This window comes from Rhinolophus hipposideros, assembly GCF_964194185.1.
Source record: "Rhinolophus hipposideros genome assembly, chromosome: 1".
Classification (NCBI taxonomy): domain Eukaryota; kingdom Metazoa; phylum Chordata; class Mammalia; order Chiroptera; family Rhinolophidae; genus Rhinolophus; species Rhinolophus hipposideros.
This window is the reverse complement of record NC_138047.1, coordinates 69,930,826-69,951,517: the sequence shown is the minus strand read 5'-3', so window position 1 is coordinate 69,951,517 and position 20,692 is coordinate 69,930,826. Positions and strand designations below refer to the sequence as shown.

General features: G+C 35.9%; 1 protein-coding gene across 3 annotated transcripts in view; it reads left to right on the top strand.

Annotated features, from left to right (window-relative positions):
• The window catches only part of HPGDS (hematopoietic prostaglandin D synthase), a 47,442-nt gene that overhangs the window by 774 nt on the left and 25,976 nt on the right, over window positions 1-20,692 (top strand). For 2 of the 3 annotated variants that reach the window (XR_013993554.1, XM_081052110.1), the window contains exon 1: window positions 20,488-20,617. The exons of the other annotated variant lie outside the window; for it this stretch is intronic. The gene's annotated coding sequence lies outside the window, so the exon portion shown is untranslated. Of the gene's footprint in view, window positions 1-20,487; window positions 20,618-20,692 lie in introns of those variants that run through there. 3 annotated transcript variants of the gene reach the window in all.

Sequence of the window (20,692 nt, the reverse complement as noted above, 5' to 3'; positions counted from 1 at the left end):
CACTGCAAGGGAGGCTGAGAAAAGTAAACTCCCCAAATGAACTGAAAGAGGCAATGAGATGGCCAGACACTAACTAGCGTCTGCCACATATGCCCTCAAGGAATTTGCAATGATATAATCTGAAGACAATGCAAAGCATAGTTCCTGGGGCTTAGTATTGCTTTCTGTAACTATTTGTTGGATGAAAAAGTGAATTCAGAGAGTGACTAGAGGATAACATATAAATTGAGGCAAGATGGAGAAAAATAGTGGGAATACTGTCAATAGAAGTTTGATAGGTTTTTAGTGTTTTGGGGGCCTTTCTTGGAAATTTGAGTCTGACAATTCTTCATTGTACACCTCTTTGCATTACTAGAGGTAGCCTGAGGGTACTAGAATAGCTACAATTGCTTTGCACTTATTGTGCCATGCATTGTTATGAATGCTGTCTATGTATTCAACTCATGTAATCTTCACCACAATCTCATGAGATATTATTATTCCCATAATAATAAGGAAATAGACACAGAGAAGTTAAGAAACTTGTCAGTCACACTTCAGTCACTGTGACAATGAAAACATTCTCACATATTTCCAAATGCTACGTAAGGATAGAGAACTCACTCGGTTGACAATTAAATAATCATACTGCTATCATCTGGGTTTTTTTTATTGCAGTTGAGAACTCAGTTAATCGGTGTGTTAAGATGAGCTGGCTACTTCTGAGATTGTCCCTTTGGTATTTTGAAATTTCACAACAGTGTGATAAGGAGTGTATTTCTTTTTATATTTTTTTCATTGGATTCATTGGTCTTCTGAATCGTGAGGAATGATATCTTTTATTTCTGGAAATTTTTTCAGCCATTACCTCTTTTTTTTTCAATTTACTTTTTAATGTATTTTTCAGTTATAGTTGCCGTACAATATTATATTAGTTTCAGGTGTACAACATAGTAATGAACATTTATATACCATATGAAGTGATCACCCCAGTAAGTCTAGTACCCATCTGGCACCACACACAGTTATTACCATATTATTGACTATATTCCCTAGGCTGTACTTTACATCCCCATGACTATTTTGTAACTACCAATTTGTACTTCTTAATCCCTTTCACTTTTTTCACCCAGCCCAATCTTCGTCCCATCTGGCAGCCATCAGTTTGTTCTCTGTATCTATGAATTTGTTTCTTTTTTGTTTGTTTATTTTGTGTTTTAGATTCCACATATAAGTGAAATCATATGGTATTTGCCCTTCTCGATTTGACTTATTACACGTAGCACAATACCATCTATGTTTTCATAAACAGCAAGATTTCATTATTTTTTAACAGTCATTATCTTTCTAAATTCCCTTTCCCATTCTCTGTATTTTCTCTTAGTGAAATATTCATTCATTATAGGTATGTAGACCTTTCTCCCTCTATCCTGTTCCTGATCCTCTATTCCTGATCTTTTTCTTTCATATTCTTGTGTTTCTATTTGCATTTTTTGTGATTTCTTTAGCTCTATTATCTTCCGGTTTACTAATTATGCTTTTAGCCATTTCAAATCTGCTATTTAGCCAAAAGACTGAGTTTCTAATGTCAATATTATAGTTTTCATTTTTAAAAATTCATTTTGGTACTTTTACAAATTTTCTTAATCAATTATGATAGTCATTTGCTCTTTCATTATAATTTCAATGAATTATTTTTTATCTTTAAACATACTTATTTCATAGTCTCTTTTGTTATCAACTCTGATATCTGTTGTTTGTAAGATGTGAATACAATTATTTGTTGTTTTTGTTGGCTCTCACTCACAGTGTCTAGTTTTCACATATATTTGGTGATTTTTTATTTTGAGCTGATTTTCCTTGGAACCTTATCTTTGAGAATTCTTTGACACCTAAGTTTAATGTGCTCTTTTCCAGAGAGCACTACAACCTGGAATTGCTTTAAATTCAATTTTTGTTCTGTTTTTTTCTAGTGGGGGTGACAAAGATAGTGAATACGAATTCTAGAAAAGAAACCCATGTGAGTTCAAGCTTGACATTAGGAATTATTAGAACTTTTCTTTTGGTTTCAGTCTTCCCAGAATACGGTAGGTATCTCTCTGTAAGGACGGTAAATGTTTTCCTAATTCACCTAATAAGGATATTTTCCTTTAAATGTCCATACTTTATTCCAAGGTCTCAGGTCTAAACTTCTGTCCTGGTCAGAGGTCCAGCTTTATCTCTTTACCACGTGGGTGGTCCACTAAAAACCAGTGCTCACTTTCCACTTTCTTATTCTTTTTGACCTCTGAAGATTCCTTAAGTTCTCTTCCAGAGCATTAATCATTAATTCTTTTGAAAAATATTTTATATAATATTGTTAGGTATGTCCTACTACGAAAGATTTCTGTAAACATCAGACAGCCGTATTTCCAGAAACAAAAGTCAAGATTGGATATTTTATCAGGGACTAGATCTTAAAGTCTTTGCTAGCTACATATTGTACAATCTACTGATGTAAGCTGATGGATTTTATAATATATTTTAGACAATTGTAAACGGACAATGAGAAAATCCCTGCAAAGGAACTGTAAATAGAAAATATTAAAATGCAAGCACAGACACACAAAAAATCACAAAGCTGACTTTTCCCCTTCCTTTCTTTGACAACTAGGTTAAACAAATGATCATCAAATCAGATATGAGAGGAGGAAGTAATCTAATTAAATTAGTCAAGCAAGCAGACCATTTGAGATGAGACATGAATTTAAACCAGGATAATAAGCAATAAGCTCTGTGCTAAGAATTATACTTTAAGATATTAGAGAATTACAGCAATACACATATTATTTTATGTCGAAGAAATACATATTTGCATGCTTAGTTTCTTTTTCCTTTTTTGAGAGCACTGCTGTAATCAACTGCCTTAACCTTTCTGTAGATAACAAAAAACTACTGAAGGTTTTGAGCTAAATGTAACATGACCATATTGCTATTTAGAAAGATTAATCTAATTGTAAAATTCAGGATGAATCTGAATGAGCCAGGCTGGAGGCAGGAGCCTGGTTTCTACTGATCTAACTTAATATTCAAGATAGCTTCCTCTTTCTGTGTCCTCAAATATAGCTTAATGGCAATTTCTATAAAACCTGAAAAGTCAAATCAGCAGTTACATTGGAATTATCATCAGTTATGATATGCCAGTGAGGTGGCTTCCCTAACTATGCTTTTTAAATCATGACCCAAATTAATTTGTATTTAAAAACTTAACTGTGTTTCATAATCATGAGCAAAAACAACTGATCAAGTATTTTAAAGTACAAACATAACTTCAAAAAAAATTATCAGCAGGACTGGAACACAATATATTCTAATTAATTGAACATTGATTTCACTTTAAGATTATAATTGCTGCAGCCATTGTACTGTGGTGTAGACTAAGAGAATAAAATTTCAAGCAGAAAATTTAGTTAATTTTTTTGGCTTCTGTATGGTATGTTTCATATGTATTCACAAAATTCCTATTCCTATTCCTTGCTTTTGAGGAGATTAAAGTCAGGTAGTTAAAGACAGGTTTACCATATTTGTCCTCACAGCATTGCAATGAAGTAAACAGATGTATGTTTAATATCACAGTGTTGGACCTTTTTCCACATTATGATGTTTTTTTCCTCAGAGCAGCCATGAGAGACGTGGGGTTACATTGCTTTTTATCACTGCAGTGTTCAGAAACTGAATATGCGGCTGAAGATCTCTGTCTTTTCTCCACAACATAGCTATAATTGATAGAAGATTTAGAGTTGGAGAGATAAGAGAAAATAATGATACTAAAATGAAATGCATCTAGAATTGATTTTTTTTTTTAAAGGTGATAAAGGGGCCAGTAAAAGAGACCTTGGCTTGACTAAGCCTGTTTAATGTAGAAACAATGAGGGTGGTCACATTCTTGGTTAGTCATTAAGTATTTTGGAAGGCTAAAAGTGAACAAAAGCAAGCAAAACCAACAAAGGAAATCAAGAGGCTAATTTACTCCCTTTCACACACACACACACACACACACACACACACACACACACACACACACAAATGTCAATGATTCTCAGTCAATTGAATACACCCAAACATGTAGATCCAGGGTGTAAAGGTTAAGTGTTAGTTCTACAAGAGTGATGCTATAAAGTAAAACACTGGACTACCCAGAAAATCAATGATAAAAGTAAAAGGAAACTTCCCAGGGTCTAATAATGGCCCTTACTTTGAAAACAAAACTAAGTGATTGTCGTGTCTTAATATATTAGCTAAATATATTCGTGCAAGGATATGTTTTTTTTCTCAATATCACCCACTAAGAGTTAGGCCCTTTGTATGTTCTGTGGGTGGGTTTTCTTTATGGGGAACCAGAAATGAATGCTTTAATCATCATTTCCTTCTAATATGTGGGCAGAAACCATATTGCATTTATGTTTTCATCTCTAGAAATTGGCGCAGTGCTTGCCTGACACACAGGAGTAAGTGCTTGATAATTTTCTTTTAATGAATTGCAACTTTCTCCATTATAATATTTCTCTCAGCCAAAATAATTATTCAATAGATATGTTATACTAACCAATTATTTACAAGAATTAAGTATCTTTGTAAAAGAGAGATGCTATAAGGGCTCCATGCAGACCTGAGGAGTATAAGGACCTTAGAGCATTCTGGGAGTTCACACATGTAAAAGGAGGGGGTCTGCTGTGCTTATTTAACCGACACAATGATGAGCTTCTGAAAAAAATTAACCCTATAATAATTTTTTAAAAGAGGGAAATACCAAAAGTCAACATTCATATACAACTGATGATGGAAAAAGCATGTTATGAACCTTCCTATTGCCACTTATTCTTATTTTCCCTATAAGGAGATACAAGATTGCATGCCTGAATTCTAGATCAGCCATTTTCTAACTGGAAACCTCGTCTAAATTACTTATTTTTTCTGTGCTTTGATTCTCTCATGTGTAAAATACAGATTAGCTGTGAAAATCAGCATGGAAAGTTGTGTTTCCATGAAAGTAAGGCAACTACATAACAAATTATTACATCTCAGTGTCTTTGAGTTTATAGTTATTGTGATTAAAAATTCAAAGTGCTCTTTTGTGTTTAATAAATTGATTTACATAATTTATACATGGTGACTGTGTAAAATTGTTTTTATTAAGAAATAAATAACATATTAACTACAAAAAATATATAAACTAGTGATTATAAAAATACTAATTTCCTGGGGTCGTTGGGAGGATCAAATGAGAAAATACACTTGAAATATTATCTGATATGTAGTCAGATAATAGTTAGCTACTATTATGTTAGCTACTACTCTTAATAAATAATAATTATTTATATTAATAATATAATAAATGTTAGCTACTACTCTTATTCCTGAAACAATTGTTTAGATAAACACACCAATGAGCATGTTATTCATTAAGTTCAAATGCCAAAGGACACTTCTGAGCAAGTTAACACTTCACCATTTATGCAAATTTTTTTAAGGACCTCTAGAATATAACTTCAGAGCACTGCAGCAAATTAACTTTTCCCAGAGAGAACTGACTACCCCATGTGTTCTGGACACAATTGCATAATAGAACCTGTAATTTTTTCCTTCCCTTAACTCTTTACATGTACCTTCTCTCCTCTGTAAACTATAAATTCCTGGGAGAGAAGGATGGACTATGACTGGATTAATCTCTGAATTTCCAGAGCCTGTCACAACACCTGGCATTTTGTAAATGCTCACTAGATGTTTTGAATGAATGATGGGATGATTCATAATTGTCATTTTCTCTCTCTCTCTTTTGAATGGTCTCCTGAGTACCAGGTGCACAGAACCATATACCAACTAGATGTCTTCCTACTCAGTTGCCTCAGTCACCTCAAGGTCAACCTCCTATATCCTTCTGCACTTTTTGATTTGGTGTCATGCAACAAACATCTACATATGTGTTTTCACAACATTACTTTCTTTACTGCCTCTGAACTTTGCTTTGCTCTCTCCAGGGCATTGCAAGTTTCCTCTTAGTCTCGGCACCTTGCCTTTAGTCTTTGCAGTCCTCTCTCTTCATCCCAGAGTCCAAAACATTCTCCAGCCAGAGCACTCTTTCTAAAATGCAAACCTAATCTCAATGCTACTTTGTATGAAATCTTCCAATGTCATCCCAAAAGGTTTGGTAAAATTTTAATCTTTAAGTATGGCATAAAAAGCATTTGTTTTTTTTTTCTGCTTTCTATATCCAGCCTCCCCTTTCCCACGCTCCAGCTTACCAGACGCCCTGGACTAGTTGCAGTCTCTGACCAGGTTCCCTACTTTCACAGCTCTCAGGCTTTTAAATATGCTGCTTCCACAGCTTGGGGAATTCTTTTCTTCTCTTTCCTTCGTCAGCTCTGAAGTTCTTTATCATCTCCTTTCAGAAACATTTTCTAGTCTCTCCATTTGGATTCCATTTTCCTTTCTGTGCTCTCCTTAATACATTCCCAGTTTTATCACTGTCTTTTTTATTTCCTGGTACCCACTGTGAGACTGTGAGTTCTTGAGGGCATAGAGGAAAGAGCACTAAATGGGGAATCAGGAGAATTAGCCTCTATTCTCAGCCTTGCTGCCAACTCTCAGTCCCACCAGAGACAAATTAGGAATGATGCTAGAGCTCAGCTTTTATTTTCTTTATTCCAGGGCTCACCTATAGATTAGCTTTATATGGAATTTCAATAATTCCATAGGAAACGTTTTAAAATATATTTGTGACATCTTTTATTCTATCGCATTTCTGCAAAAGCTGATATCCATAGGACAAAGTCGCTTTAGCAATCGTTACTGACTGCTAGACACAATTGCAAAGAGATCACTAGCCAGCAACTCAGAGCAAAGAAACTGAGATCAGGAACATTTTTCTACTTTCTGCCATATAATTTTCACTAACTAAAATAAGTACTATAAAGGCCAAAACCAAACCAAACCAAACAACCAAGAGTTTTATAACATATGAGTATAGGGTGCAAAGAGGCAAACCCAAGAGAAGAAGTACATACAGGCAGAAAACTTATCAGATGTGCCTGTGTTGTAGTTTGGGGAACAAATACAACACTTTTGAAAACAGACTGACTGGTTTCAAATCCTAACTCTTTCAATTATTAGTTGTATGACTGTCAGCAACTCTTGAGCCTCACTTTCCTTACTATCATATAGGGATTATAATAATACCACCACCATAGCCGTGTTGTGAGGATTAAATAAATTAATTTGTATGAAGTGCTCATAAAATGCCTAGTGCCAGTAAGTTATGTAAGCTAGGAGTATTATTAAGAGGAAATAAAGGACAATAACTTAATCAAACAATAAAATGTGGCCACCGTATTTAAAAAAAAAAAGTCAAACATAATGTTCTGAAGAATTAATCTATTTAATCAGAGATCATTACATAGTAACTGACTGAACTACTGAATCCTCATCAACGGTGGTATTCTGCATGGTATGTCATTAATTATATATATGCCATAAACTATACTGGAAAAGAACATAGGATTTTCCTTTGGGGGAAAAAAAATAACCCTAAAGTATCACTGATGAAGAATTGAAAGATTACTTTTGCAATAAGCCTTTTGAATTTAGTTGGATAGTAACCACTGTATGTATAAACAGAATTAAACCCATATTTAAATTATTTTTTAAAAGCTATAATCTGCTGGATATTAAATTGTTCGTAATAGAAAATTATTCAAATAAAAACAATGAAAACAAAAATGTTAGTAATGTGTACCTAGACTTAATGCAGAATAGCTTATCTCCTATGATGAAAAAATCTTGGAAAACGACATTCTGAGTTCACGATAGATAAAAACCTGGGTCAGTTTTACATGAAAAAACATAGCCACTTGGCTTAAGAACCCTACTTGAGATATTTGACAGTAATCTCCCGGATTATAGGACCATCAACTCTGTATTAAGTGTTGATCCCAGTGGACTAGAGTTGAACATAATTTGAGCTGTGTACATACCTTGGCCTAAAGATGGGCAGTGAACCATTTGCCAGTTTTCTATACAAATATTTTTTCATACCATTTGGACATCATAGAAAACAGTCCAACATGTTTCAATTAAAAGCAGTCATATGGTATCTCTGGAGGAACGATTTTTGGCAAATACAAATAGAAGTATTGAACACATATGCTAGAAAGGCAATAGGCATTTTTTTGGAGCTAAGGATATGACTTTTAATTCAAAACTGAGCTCAATTTGGACTGTGTATTTATTTACTTATTTTAATGAATCAGTAAGGACATGAGTTATATTTTATGTATCCCACGAATGTTATCCTTCAAAACCCAGCCAAACATACTCAGGAAGATTTTGGCAGGGACATAAGAACCACTGGTATGGTAGTCACTCAAGGCTCAAAGCAAGTAACATAGGACGAAAGTTCAAGATCAAATTGGAGAGTATTTTCAAGTTTTGTTTTATTCAGGATGAACTGTTTTTTTTAAAAAAACTTTTTATTGTGGTAAAATATGTGTAACGTAAAAGTTACCACCCTGTTAGCCCTTTTTAAGTACACAATCCAGTGGCATAAGTTAATTCACATTGTTGTGCAAGCTCAACCACCATCCATCCCCTGAAACTTTCCTTCTCATTCCAATGGTTGAGTAACTTTAGAATATATACAGGTTTGGCTTTTTGCAAATTGATTCCCTAAAACTGTCTTTTTGAAGAAATCTTTGATTACTTCACAGTTCCTGAAAAGAATGTGTTTCTGCGTTCACCATATGAGTTCAATTTGTTCAAATGCACGCTTTGCTATTTTTTGTTTTTTTAATTCTCTGCTTGGGAGCCCTAGAAAAACAGCCTGATGAGCAGAAAGTTACCTTAGATTATGTTTTCACCCAGCGTAAAACAGTGTTAAGAATCAAAAATAGTGATACCACTTACGTCCTCAAACAATCAGTATTCCACTTTATGAAATAATTTTTGAATCTGCGATTGTAGTGGTCCTATCTTAAAAGGAAGTTTATATTAAAAGTGTATTTTATTTTCATCTGATTTTCAAAGAAATTAAAACATTTTCCTGGTGCTGACGCACTGAGCCTCACTGTACCTGATAGAATTATTGGCCCTCGGTCAACCAGTAAGACTCTAGGTGGTGTTTGCTAGGCTTCTGGGAAACCCAGTAAAAAGTTGTTGGTAAAAGGCCTTTTGGATTACACACAGTCAGATATTTTCAACCAGAAAGGGAAATCTGGGAGTCGCTGGGAGCCTGAAAACAGAGCTAACCTAGAGGAAGTAGAACTGGGGGTGGATCTGATCTCATAACAGCCTCTCAAGCAGAACCTCTCATGGACCCATACAATTCCTTTTCTCCATAAGCCTGTGTAATTTAGGGTTTCCGTGGAAGAGGGTGCTCACTGAAACCAAAGTGCCTAATTAAAAGCTTAAAAATGAACAAATACTTTGCATATGCTGTTACTGTAGGTCCAGGTAGATTCATATAAACGTGGTATGATGGAAGAGGTCCCATAATTCTGTTTAGCCTCTGCCATTGCACGGATTTCCTCTAATTTGTTTTCTTATTTCTCCAATCCATACTGACCAGAGTGATTGGTCACAAAGCAAAAATGTCACTTCCCTACTTAAAACCCTTCGGTGATCCCTCACTGCCTTGGGCATAAAGTCCCCCGCATTTTAGGCTGGTGGATTAGGCTGCCTCCAACCTCACCCTTACCCCTCAGCCCACCAGGCTCCTGTGGTTTACATACTAAATGTCTCCTTCACTCTTTAGTATCTATTCAAATATTCCCTCTGCCGGAATGCTTTTCTTCTTTCCTGAACTTTCTCATCTTGAAGTTTGGCTAGTTGTGCTCAACAAAGGGTTATCGACTTCGATGATGTCTAAACTCGAAAGAGAGAATCCAAAGGGATCTTTTGGTAGCTCTAAATGACCACTAATATACTAAAGATGTGAATGTGTTTGTCCCCCACACCCTGGTTGCATTTAGATATGAAATCAAGGCTTAATTCTGTATCCCTACGCAAGAAACAGTGGTAGAGCATGGTTCTGGCACCTGGCAGCGTTCTCAAGGAGAAAGGGATACATGGAGTTTTCAGCGGCTTCTTTATTTTCTGTCTATCAAGTCATGCAAGACATTTTGTGGGCTGGCCTCTGTCCCCCTTCTAGCTCATCGACTAATCATCATCTCTAGGACTCTGGCCCTGTTCAAGACTAACTTAAGGCAAGTCTGTCTGTCTTAGGGAAGACTACCTTCCATTCTCAGCAACCAACCAACCCCCTTTCTCTCAGTTATCTTTTAACTAACTGCTACTAATACAAATACCACCAGATTAGAGAAATAATGGGCAAATTTGAGCCTGGGGCAGGCCATAATTCTCAGATCCAAAAAATAATTCAAAGAACTCTAATTGACTTTCTTTAGTGTCCGTTTGTGCAAACATGTCTTACTTGTACAAAAAAAATTTCTCAGTTACTGTTATTTGCTCCTTTTCCTTGCCATTGCACGTTTAAGTATTGCATTTTAGCAACACCAATTTCCCTCCTGTTGTTTTGTTAAGATTTTTTTTTCTCTTGGCTGCATTCTTTAGTTTCATTTTCCCTCATCTTAATGTTCTCAAAGAGAGCTTTCACTCTCAATCTGCCTTTTAAATATTAATAAAGTTTTCTTGCTTATATATTTTTTAGATTAAAAATGTAAATAGATTTCTTCCCTTTCCCTAGTGGCCCATGTATCACAGTTTGGGGGATCATGCTTCAAGGGACTCTTTGCCTGTTTTCAAGTTAATGTCTCCCAGCTACAAACCCAGTGGGAACTGGGCTGGGGTCCTGTGAACCACCTTTCTCCTTGGCCAGCTAGCAGCCTGTTAGGTTCTGCCAAGAGACAGCACGAGGGAGAGACTTCGCACTGAAGGAGGAAGGAGGGATTTACTTTTTCTCTTCCTGTTTGCTTGCTGAACCTCTGAGTGTCACCCAGCAACACTTCTTTGCCCAGGAAGTGCCAGTTCATTCCAGCTGTAGCCCTTGATTCCAGTTCTCAGTTTTTCTAACACTCACAGGACCAGCTTCACCATGGCCTCTCAGGGACACTCATGTCAGCTGATTGGTGTCCCCCTCAGAGGTTTGCATCCCATCCCCATGATCTCAGTGGTCTGAGTTTCAGCAACACGGGCATTTGCTTCCAGCTTACACCTTAAAATAATGTCAACCCCTTTCACTTTGCTCCTCCAGGTGAGAGGTGGTAACTGCTTCCTGCATAAGCTAACTCCATGGTAGTTTAAGGTAATCTTTATGCCTTTACAGTCCTTCAATACCTAGTTCGTATTTCTTTTTCTTAAGTTCTCTCATAATTGACATGTGGTCTCCTATTGGACTCTGCCTGGCCCAGGACCCAGTCTTCCTCATGTGATGACTTCAATGCCTTTATATCAGGCTTGTCTTGCTGTATACTCTGGTTACCTTAGATTCAAAACACGAAGTTTAGCCTTATAGTCAATATTAATCTCAAAATGACTGTGATTGTTCATCTTATGTGTCAACTTGACTGGGCCACATGGGCCCAATCATTATTCCGAGTGTTTCAGTGAAGGTGGTTTTGGATGAGATTAACATTTAAATCTGTGGACTTTGAGGAAAGCATATTACCCTCCCTAACATGGCTGGGTTCATCCAATCAAAGGTCTGAATAGAACAAAAAGACCACCTTCCTTGAGAAAGAGAGAATTCTCCAGCAGATGGCCTTTGGACTTCATCTGCAGTATCGGCTCTCCTAGTCTCCACCCTGCCAGCCCACCCGGCCCACTTTGACCTTTGTAACCTCCATAACTGCATGAGCCAATTCCTTCTAATCTCTCTCTGTCTCTCATCCATATCTATCTATATCTATATCTATATCTATATCTATATCTATATCTATATCTATATCTATATCTATATCTATATCTATCTATATCTATATCTATATCTATATCTATATCTATATCTATATCTATATCTATATCTATATCTATATCTATATCTATCATCTATCTATCTGCCCAAAAAAAGTATACACATTTTAAGAAAGGAAAAAACTGTATTAAAATTATAATACTCGCTATATACCGATAACAAAAGATGAATACAAGTCATGTGTATACATTGTTTTGGCACCCCTTGTATATTATATATATATGCATATATATATTATATATTAAATATAATTAATATATAATATGTATAAACCCTGAGAACCCTTACTAATTCAATAACTGTTAATTTCTTGAAGAAATATTGATTGTTCTGACTTTGCCTCTTACATACTTTGCTATACTAGCTGGTTTGCTGGAAGCTGTCACTCCTCTTGCCAACCTTGCCAATTATTTACACGCAAAGTGTTCCTAGGATACCTCTTCTCTTGAAAAGGAGCAGTGTATTTTCTATATGTTATTTTTTATTTTAAAATTACTCCTCTTCTTGTAATAGGCTGACAGGATCACACTGATATTTGGTCAGCTGTTGCTGCCATACTGCTGCATAACAATTTCTCAGTGGCTGAGAACAACAAACGTTTTAGCATCCTCACTGGTAAGTAGACTACAGGGAGGCTGGGCTAGTTCTGCTTCAGGCTTTGTTTTCATTCTGGGACCAGTGGCTACCCAAGGGCGTGTTCTTCTTACTGCAGAGCCCAGGAATACAGAAAGAAAATCCAAACTGCAAGCATATTTAAAGTCTCTAGTTGTATCACCTCTGTGAGTATTACACTGGGCACAGGAAATCACATTGCCAAGTCCTAAATAAAATGATGGGAAAGTATACTCTTAAAAAAAAGGTTGTACAAAGATTTCTGTACAAAATATTTACTATGGAGGAAAAGGAAAAATGGCCAAATGATTTGAAGAAAGTCCTTTGTTCTCTTACTTTTGCCCGAACATTATTATTATATGCATGAAGAGTTCAACCGATTTTTTTCATCCATAGCATATAATCACAAATTTTGCACAGTGACTTGGTAAATTAAATTTACCAATAAAGTTACAAATTTATCACCACCAGCATAATGAATTTCTTTTTCTCACTAAAAAAATGGGCTTTGACTTTGAAATGTTAAAAATATCTCTATAAGAAAGAGAAAATGAGATAGAAAAAGAGAAATAAAGCAGAATAAAATAAAAAGAGAAAGATTGATTATGAGGCAATTCATTTTAAAATGCTCTCTGGATTTCACTGTGGGCCTTTAAAAAGGTTGAATTTTCCTGCATTTTACATAGATTGTAAACCTAAACACCTAACACACTTTGTCAGGAATCTGTGTAGCAGATATCACAAAACACTAATGCAAGGAAAAGATATGTGGCATAATTGATATAGAGCATTTTCATAATGTATAAGGGTCTTCCCAAGTGGGCAAGCGCATGGTGTGTGGTGGAGGAACAACTTCCCAGCTGCTGCTAACAGGCTATGGAAGTTAGAACATGTTCAAGGACTGTACCCCACTCCTTAACATCATCTGAGTTCTATCAGGTGACACTGCCCCTCCCCCATTTGCATATCATCTTCACAAATCATTTTGTTGTGCAGATTCTCTCCCCTGTCCATACCTTTGTTCTTGATATACTTTTCATTTTATTTAACCTGGCTAAAAATGCTGGATGTGGCACATGGACAAAAGATATGATGTAAAGTTTTTCCTTCTAGATATTCCCACAAATCCAGGCCCCCACCCATCCTACCAATTCTCCATCCCCCACTCCTAATTCAGGGTTGGCTCTGCCCAACTATTCCTATAGAGAAAACGGGAACTTTTCATATATGCATATGTAAATTGCTATTTAGACTACCTGACAAAGGTTGGTAAAGAATACAAAAATATTAATCTCATATTAAAATGGGTAGAAATCATACTAAGTACTTTGGTCCCAACTATTAGGCAGAGCAATATTTTTGTCAGGGGACAATGAGTCCAGAACACATTAGACACAGAGAAAAACAGTCTCTGAGGAAATGACTAACGGAAAAAAGATAAGAAACTCTTGGTAAGATTAACCAACATTGTTCAGTTTAACTTCTTTTTTGAAATTTAAATGTGTGTATTTGCAGTTCTAGGAGGAAAATGATATTATTTGAAGTACATTAAACATTGAAGTAATTAGAAGTTTTAAACTTGTAAGAAATGTCCCACAACGCTTCTTTCTTTATCCTGAAGAATCTTATCTCTGAACAGTGGTTATAAACCAAATCTTTGTGCAGCAGCATATTTGGATAGTTGTAAGAGCACAAGCCTATAATCAAAAAAACTGAATTTGAGTATAGAACCACTACCTAATAGCTGTATGACCTTGGGTAAGCTACTTAGTCACTCCAAGCCTTAATTTTCTCATCTGGGTCTAATAATATCTGCATTATAGATTTGCCGGGTGCCTTAAAAGACCCACCAACTATCATTATTATGAAATAAGCTTACCAGATATTTGAATTGACTGCGATTTTCTCACTTTAAGTTTTTATGGAAATTATTTTCTGAAACTACATATTTATAAGATTATTCAATAATTAGACTACTCAATTTTATATCCCTTTTCGTGCGTGGTCTCTGTTTCCCCAAAATTCTCCCCACTCCTTTTCATTGAAGACTGAGCGTTGGTCGGTGGGCAGTGGGGGTTGAGAAAGGATAGGGCAACAGGGGTCCAGTGATTTCTTTGCTGACTTTTATCTAACCCCTAACTCTGTCCTAACTCTGAAGTCCACTTTTGTAGGTCATGGGGCCCTGGTGTGTCACGAGTTCTTAGGGATTATTGGGATGGCATCTCCTCAGTATATATCCTTCTCCCACCTTTAGGAAAACTAGGGTCATAACTTTCACTATACAGGTTCAATCAAGGGCCACCCTCCACTTGCTTCCTGTCTACCAAAATATTTTTTGAAATGTTTCCTATACTTGATACCTCCCATTTCTATTTGTCCTTGCTGACTGTTCCTTTTGTATAAGTTTACCATCTTTTCAGTGGGGTTTGGGGATATTATTACCATGAGTTGTTAACATGTCACACTTACTCAGTTGCTTTCAAAGAACAGTTTAGAATGGGGAAACGATCCAGAATTGTCACTAGGCCTGGAGTTTGGAAGAATTTATAAAGATGGTTAAGTTCGGACATTTAAATGATAGGATTTAAACAAGGTATGAATCATAAAAGAGAGAAAGCAATTTTTAAAATGTAAAGTAAAAGATGTATAAGAATTGTGACTTTTCAGTTTCCACACATCAGTCCGTACATTTAATTTGAGCATTTCCATCATATAATTCTTAAGATAATACTTTTTTTTTCCAAGCACATTTTCCGGAAAATTCACTATCCTTATTCTTTGAATTTGTAAACAGGGCTTAATAAACAGGATACAAAGAATGAGAACTAACTAACCGCTCAACTGGCTTAAGTTCAAACTTCTTTTTTGAACTTCTAAGGGTGTTAAAAGATGCCTTTGACTTTGATAAAAGATGCCTTTGATTTTTTTTTAAATTTAATGCTTTGCATTTGCTAAAACTGAAAAAAATGAACCATGAACAGCAGCTTAATCTTGGTGGCTAATTTGCTTGAGCTGTGTAACTGAACAGACTGTTGTCATTTAGAGCTTACTTCTCTCTATTCTGCTGTTTTAAAACAGGCAACAAGCAGAAATTTAAAATTGAAGTAGGATCACCACTACATCCAAAGCAATAAAAGACAAAGATTTGATTCTGAACATTTACAAAAACATAGTAGCATATTAACATGAAGTGTTAGTCAACATAACATACAATTTCATATGAATTTCTATTCATATGTGTTTTCAAATGGAGTCTAACAAAGTGTGTGCAATTAGTAAATCTCCATTAATCTAACGTCTGCTCCTTGACCTGACCATTTTGGAAATTAAATGAGGTCGCTCAATATTTCACGAACCAGTGAAAAACCAAAATATAAATGTATTAGAATATGTTAAGAAACACATTTGCCAAATAACTCACAAAATTCTTTGTTTAGCCAATCCTCGGTTGTTTACCTAATCCTCTCTCCAAAAGTTGCATCAAATTATAGAGAACTGGGCCATTTTAACATGGAACGTAATCAATAGAAGGATAAATCTTCACAGGCAAGGGAAGACTTGCACCTGTTTGTTACTTTACTTGGAAACTTGAAAATTGTCTTACAAAGGTTTTTTTTTTTTCAAGTATTCTTTCTCGACACAAAAAAGCACATGTCACATAAATAAATGTTGATAGGTGACATCTTCTAATGCTGGGACCAGTGTTCAAGACATGTTTGTTGCATGCATGTTGAGTGATAATCTCATGTCAATTACTCATTTACATGTATATTTTTTAATCCCTTGATTAAACAGAAGTATTTGATTGAGGAAGGTTGCTCTCTTTCAAAGAACATAAAACTTTGAGAGGAAATAAAATGGATTTTGAGAAAGGAAGGGAGTTGCCAAATAGTCAGAACCACCCTAGCAACAATTAAACAAAGATGCTGTGATCACTGACGTTTGTTACAAGGGCCATAGGGACCATGTTAATATTTAGGAAGCATGCAGTTCTTTACAGAATCTCATTTACACATCATCTTTCAGTGGTGTACAGAGATGACAAATTTTTAACCATTTATACAAATTCTTCCAAGCCCCAGGCCTAGTGACAATATGGGATCTTTTCCCCAGACTCTTGTGATTCATCCTAATTGAGGCCCATAGCTTCCCATGAGCTATTGAAATTGTTTCCACCAACAAAATGTACACAGTTCCAGGAAACATACCACTTAACAGCCTTGTGGACAAGGTCCCAGAATTTTGGAAACAGCTGATATTTTCTCTCCATGTGACTCAGACTCAGGAAGACTTGAAGTACTCATGGAACAAAACTATATCTTAGAGGCCAGAAAAATATTTTTTTAGCGTAACTTTGTTTATTGTTTTCTGGATCTTTTTGTTACATTGGTGTAAATGAAAATTGCTTCTTCTTTGCTTAAACAAACTGTATATATTTTAATACTCTTGTATAAGTCTGTGCTCTAAAGGATCGAAGCTTCATCTAATTTTTCTAGTCATCTCTTAGAGTTTTCCTTTCACTAGAGTTGTTAGCCTTGTAGACACAGGGCAGCAGATGTTATTTGTGTCAGCAGAAACAGGATTTCCTTTGTTCTAAGCAATTTCCTCTCTTTGCATTACAGGCCAGCGTGAAAGGTCAGAATTCTTTCATATTTGATATGAAGGCATGCAAAATCAATTTCTAGAATAAAATGGTGAAAAATCCTGCTTAAGAGAAAGAATTTAGATCAGAAATTTACTTGATATGTACAGTAAGGCTAAAGAACGTTGAATAATCCTAAGAAATAGTGTCAGCAAAAGGAAGCCTGGCAGAGTAAGAAATATACGAGATATGCATATATGTCTAAATATCTATCACTGTTAAATAATGGATCTGGCTTGCTGGTTTTGAGACCTTGGCAAATTAAAATGTTGAGTACCAGGTACATGAGCCACACAAATTATCAGTGTTTGCTATTATCAGTTCCCTGTAGTCCTGGAAGGTTTCTGACACATTCTTATTCTCCAAAATCTCCTCTTTTTAGACTTCATGAAGAAAACACACATCTTCAGATTAATATATTTTCAAAATATACAAAAATACAAATACACAAATCATTTTAATAGCTACATTTTGGTTGCTTGCTTCTTGATAACTTCTAGGAGAGTGCTTTAATCTCACCAAATTTTTTTCTTAAATTACACACTTTTGTCTGCATTATGTTGGTGCTTGTAAAAAGTAAGTTCATCCTGTGAGCTGGGCTTATCAGAGAGAGTGGCTTGCATTGATCCGCGTATCTTGTCTTTGTTGTTAGTTTTGGGGACAAAGATAATTTGTGTGCCTAGAACTCTGGGTGACTTGGGATCATTCAAGTTATCATGTAAGAGAGAGAGAGAGTCTTCAGGGGGAAAATTATGTCATTGAATAATTGAAAAGAAAGTGACTTCAGAGGTAACTAGGCTAATTCTTTTATTTTCCAAGAACGGAGGTTGGAAGACGAAATTAGACTCTTTTGGGTAAAAGGACAGGGTAAAGGCAGAGGTGGGATTTAATGCATGGCCATTTCTCCTACATTGTATGTTATAATGATACTGAGGGGACAGTAATTGATTCTGGAAAAATAGTAAAAACAAGTTCACTTACTCTATTTTAATGCTTATTTTACCCATTCTTGACAGATGAGTAAACATGAAGTTTCATGAATAAGAGTCAAATGTTCGAGAATTTTTACATCCAGAAATACTTTCATGATATGCCCTAGTCAGTTACATAACCGTATACAAGGATATGCACACTATTTGTGAGGTTATTTTGTGGGCATTAAATGAGATAATATGCGGCAAGAACTTTGTTCAACACCTGGCCCACAGGGGTCAATTAACAAATATTAGCTATTTATATGACCGTTACTTGTTTGTATCTGGGAATACTCTTTTAGTCAAAGAGCTAAACAGACAAACATTTACTCACTACCTTGGAGACAATTACTATATCATTCTTCAGAGTATCTGAAGAATCACTAAGAAAAATAGTGTTGTCACCACTGAAATCTGGGAAAACACAGACACGAAAGATTTACAGGAACATTTTAATTACACCAGGGGTGTCCAAACTGCAGCCCCAGGGCCAACTGTGGCCCATGATCCATTGTTAATTGGCCCACAGTAAATTCCAAAAATATATTTAGTTTACTTAAATAAACCACGTGAGACAATACGTAGTTCACCTCGAGTGAGTGGCCTGGCTGTTTGTGTATTTTACCGCATATGGCCCTTGGTGAAAAACGTTGAAAAAAGTTTGGACACCCCTGAATTACACCAATAGGTTAGAAGCAGAAAGGAAACGTAGTTTTCATTTCCTGCCTTCTCCACCTGGGACTTAAGTACTTTAGTTTTATGACTGTAGATGTTTTTAGTTTCTCAAATAACTCACTGTGAAAAAGGCATCCCGAAGCCGAATATAGGAAGCTCTGTGGGCTTCTCTGGGAAACTTCCCTCTCTCTTCATCAGCAGCGCAGCTAGAAAAGTAGAAATGGGTTTGTTTGACTACTTCCCCTTTCCAAAAATAAATAAATGAAGAGGAACTAACATGCGGGCTATTTCAAAAATACTATTGATTTTTCAATTAATAAAGAAATATGCCATAACCACTAATACTTATCAAGCAGTAATCACTTGCCAAGCAATGCACTGAGTGTACTAGCTTATTCTTCCAAAATTCCTGGGCAATTTACCTAATTTCCCCGTATCTCTGTTTCCTCATCTATAAAATGGGGATTAAAATGAGTCAGGTAACAACAAAAAGATTTTTTTTAAATGTAAGTTAAAACTCACTAAAAGATAATAAATACGATGTGTTGATTTTGTTTAAATAGCTCCTATTCCATTTGCACTTGATTTTGACTTACATGTATCTCTTTGACAGGTAACTGTAATTGTCTTCTTAATTAAACTTTTTTACAGACTGATATTTATGTTTATTTTCATTTATTATGTTTACAATAAATGGATGTAAACACATTTTTTAAAATTCAAAGTGCTTAGAAATAGGAAGTATTACATGATTCATTGGTTGCTGTTGCCGTCTATGAGTGCAATTTCCTAGAAGGTGAAAGCCAGTCTGTCCTTAAAATGTTTCATGGATAATCTGCAGGCCCAATAGGGCACAGGCAGGTATTTTACTGGACCATTACACCGAGCTGTCTGAATGTCATAGCTGGAATTAATTCCTGCATTAAGGAGTGAAAAAATACAACTTTATAATTTTTTGGCCTTTGTTACTAATCTGCATAAGGATTATCAACAAGCTGTATTGGCATTTCTCCCTCCAGGTTTACATGAAACAATGGGCTCTTCTGAGAAGCGAGGTAAATACAGTAGCCACAGTGAGAATTTAAAGAATTCTTGTAAAAATGGGAATTGTGGGGAAATGTAAATTGAGATCATTCCTTCATCAAATATATATTAGTGCTGATGATATGCCCCGCACCCCTCTTGGGTCTGAGGACACACGATGAAATGCCCGCTTTTATATGAGAGCTTCCGTCTTCCTGGAAGAAGGTGCAAATAAATAAAACACACTATGTTGTCAGACACTGTGAGGGTGAAATGTGCAGCAGGTAAAGGATGAGACTGTTGGAGGAGGTGAGAAGAGGTGGTGAGCCAAGGATTCTCCCAGCAGACCTAATGGAGCCAGGAAGAAAACCAAGTGTGTACCTGGAAAGGGGCTTGACTTGTACTCATGGTTTCTCATTCTCCAGGAGCCTATGTGTAAGACTTTAAAAATAAATGAGCGTGTAGCAATAGGCACACTTCATACCTGGCACTTTGACTTTGCCAACTGTAGGCAAATATGTGAGGTGTGTGGACATAGCGACACTATAAAAAGCCAAGGACAGCCAGAAGACTGTGAAGGCTTGAACAGTCTGGCGGGCATATTTTATCTGACAATTGAAGGAAGTTTAAGTGGAAGTTAAGTTGCCTCTTCTCTCATTGGCTTGTGACCATCAGTTACTCATCATATAAACGCAAGATGCAGCCACATACGAGGACGTAGAAGATACTAGGAACCCCACAGAGACAGAAGTAAGTAATAAGGTCCAACTCTACAAAGATAAGAAATGAGGTAGTCTTCACTTTTTACGTTAGGGTTTTAGTTTT